The following is a 3,098-nucleotide window of genomic DNA, read 5'->3' on the forward strand; positions in this document are numbered from 1 at the left end:
GGCCGAGGGGGAGCGGCGTCTGGGCCCCCGCTTGTAGTAAAAGCTAAAAGCACCCGGAGTTGGCCAGGTAGAACGCGGGTTGGGCCCTGGGCGCTACTGATGGATTCAACAGCCCTACGACTTTTTAAAAAATGGTAATAAAAAAATCGTTCTCCTTACTGCAAAATACTTAGCACAGAAAGGTGCTCCGAAAAGGGGGAAGGAGAAAGGGTGAGAGAAGGAAAAAAAGAACAAAAAAGAGAGGCAACGCAAAACGAAGTGTTACTGCTGGAAACCTGGCTGCCAGGAAGCCCTCTGCCTGGCTGTGTGAACAGGGTCTGGGGGCAGGACCCCCAGGGCTGGCCTTTCTCGGCCACACCAAGTCATCTTGATTTCACCAGCCCTGACTTTTAACTTATTAAATATCGTAAGACACTGAAGTCTCCTCCTTTCAAAATGCCTTTACATTGTGAATCAACAATGCAAAAGAGAAATTTCCCTTTGTCTCTGGAAAAACTGAACATGACCCACGACAGGGATGGACAATGGGGAATTTGTTTCTGCTTTGGTTTCAAGACATTTCAAAGCCAAAGAATGTTTCCCAGTTGAAAATTACACGGTCTTTGGAGGTGGCTTCTTGTGTGCAGACACAAATATGTCTGCTGAGTTCCAGGGCCAGTGCCTGAGCAGGTAATCTGACCTTAGGATTCCTTTTTTTATCTTTAAGTTATTAGCAGACTTAAGCACAAAACCCTTAATTCCCACTAGGAGTTCACTAGTCCCACAGAATGTGTTTGTGGACAGGGGATTCCAGAGCTACCACCCAGCCCCTGAGGAGGCAGAAGGGCCAGGGAGTCACAGTGAAGGCAGAGCCAAGGACAAGAGATTTGATCCCCTCTGAGAATGGGGGGGGGGGGTCCCCAGAACCTGCCATTCATGTTTTAGAGGAATAACTTAATGTTGGTCACGCCAGCCAGGTGTCTGACATGCACTAAGTGGCAATAAATGCAGACCCACGTAATTATTTTTGTTGGTCAAACTGCCCTGTAGTAGACAGAGATCTTGGCCCACTGTGTGGATGTTTCCTGGGGGAGCACTTCCTGGAAGCAGAACCATAAGTTCTGCTTGGTGGTGCAGTGGGTTAGGGCACAGCACTGCAAGCTGGCTGCAGCCACTTCAGTGCGAGTTCGATCCCCAGGCCTGGGAACTGACCCACATGGCATGGCAGACCTCTCCTGACACACCCGCTGCTCCCTCAACAGTACTTCCTCAGTCAGCCTGTTCTGCTCCCCACTCTGACTCTGGTGAAGCCTCTCACTGCCCCCCTACCCGCCCATCTGGCCTGTACCCCACTTCTTATATGCATAAATAAACAAATCTTTAAAAAAGAGACTCTGGCCTCAGCTTGCCAGGGCTTTGAATCTTGGCCTTGCCCCTTGCTAGCAAGTCAGCTAACTTCCCTGGGCCTCAGTTTCCCCTTCCATAAAAAGGGGATCATAAGACAGAGTCTGATTGCCCTGAGGCTTACATTAGACAAACATGAGAAGCACTTAGCATGTTGCCTGGCAGAGCATCACCGCTCACCAACCCATCTATTCCTCTCCACACATATTCAGCCACTGCTGTCTGTGTCTCGATACTCTTCTGGAAATTCTATCACCTCACAGACATGTAGACTCATGTCTGAATTTTTCCTTTCACTTCAGTGCAGCATTTAACATACATGTCTTTTTTCACTTTCGGGAACAGTTTGAAAATTCTGTCATTATTGTTCTTATGATGATGAAGGTGCTCATTAGGGGACTGAGTGCTGGGTGGGGGGGGGGGAAGCCCCTGAGGACCCGGCTGCAAGTCGCAGGGGGTGGCTGTTCACTGAAACCTCCCTCTTTCTAGGACCTGGAAAGGAAATGGGTGAAAGGAGAGGTCTAAGTGTTTAAGCGCCTGGGGCACTGGACAGCTGCCAGCTCTTCTTCCGGTGTCTTTCCAAGAAAAGAGTCCTGTGCCTTTAAGGGTCCACCACACGTGCAGCACGTCCTTCCAGTCCCGGGAGTCACATCTGGGCGGCAGCCACCACTGGTTAAAGAGACAGGCCCTCCTTTTGGATACAGCCGGACCAGGTTTAAGTTCCAGCAATTTAGTAAAGGGAAGAGGATACAGATACCTGAGAAAAGGAGGGTCAGCGTCTCCAGGGGAAATCCTTTCTTTAGAAGAGGCCAGCAGCCTCTGAGATTGATTCTCCCACAAGGGGGAGACCCCCCAGTGCCCGATATTATTTTCTGTCCATAGAATCCTTGAGGTTCTCCTTGGGTAAGAGAGCAAGTGGGGCGGCCTTAGAGCCTGGTTCCAATGTCCCACCCTTACTGCCTTCCTCACAAGGGCTGTGAGTAGCCGGCAGGTTGCTTTACTTCTCTGGGTCTCATTTCCAAAATGTTGGGGTTACTTGCAGATTTGCAGGACTGTTGAGAACACAGAATGTGACTGAGCCTGCCAAAAACACTCATTCTCCTCCCCTCTGCTCCATCCCTCCATTTCTTCCTCCTAGAAGGATCTGGATTTTCAGCCAGCATCCTCCAGAATCTAAAAACATCCGGTGGATTCTGGCACCAAGTCCTGTTGTCAATGGGGAGACACAGCTGTCCCAGCTGGGAGGCCGACACCCTGAACTGTGCCTGGGCCCTGCCAGGTCACCATCTACCATCTGTACCAGCGCATCTCTGTACATTGCCCAGGTTCTCTTCTGGAAACAATGTGTTGGCTTTGGTTTGTACATAGAGGATATATTCATTGTAAAAAATAATTTTGAAACAATGAAAGAATTAAGAAGATAAAAAAGGACCTGGAAATACAAGAATATAATGTATATATAAAATATATAGTAATAATGGACACCTGGCTGTCATTCTCTCTTGACAGGGACCCTGCTCCGTATGTCTGTACCCTCCTCACTGAGGAGGGTCAGACTCTGTCCCTAGCCACATGGGTGCGCTGCTTCCCTCCCCTAAGAAGTCTTAAGTACTGTCCAGTTCTTTTCCCCACCCCCACCCCCACCTGCTATATTCCTTCACCTCCAAGCCACTTCTCCTCCCTCTGCCCTTTGACCCTTCGAGTGGGGGGCCTCT

Source organism: Condylura cristata, unplaced genomic scaffold (assembly GCF_000260355.1).
Source record: "Condylura cristata isolate star-nosed mole 26May11 unplaced genomic scaffold, ConCri1.0 scaffold00008, whole genome shotgun sequence".
Classification (NCBI taxonomy): domain Eukaryota; kingdom Metazoa; phylum Chordata; class Mammalia; order Eulipotyphla; family Talpidae; genus Condylura; species Condylura cristata.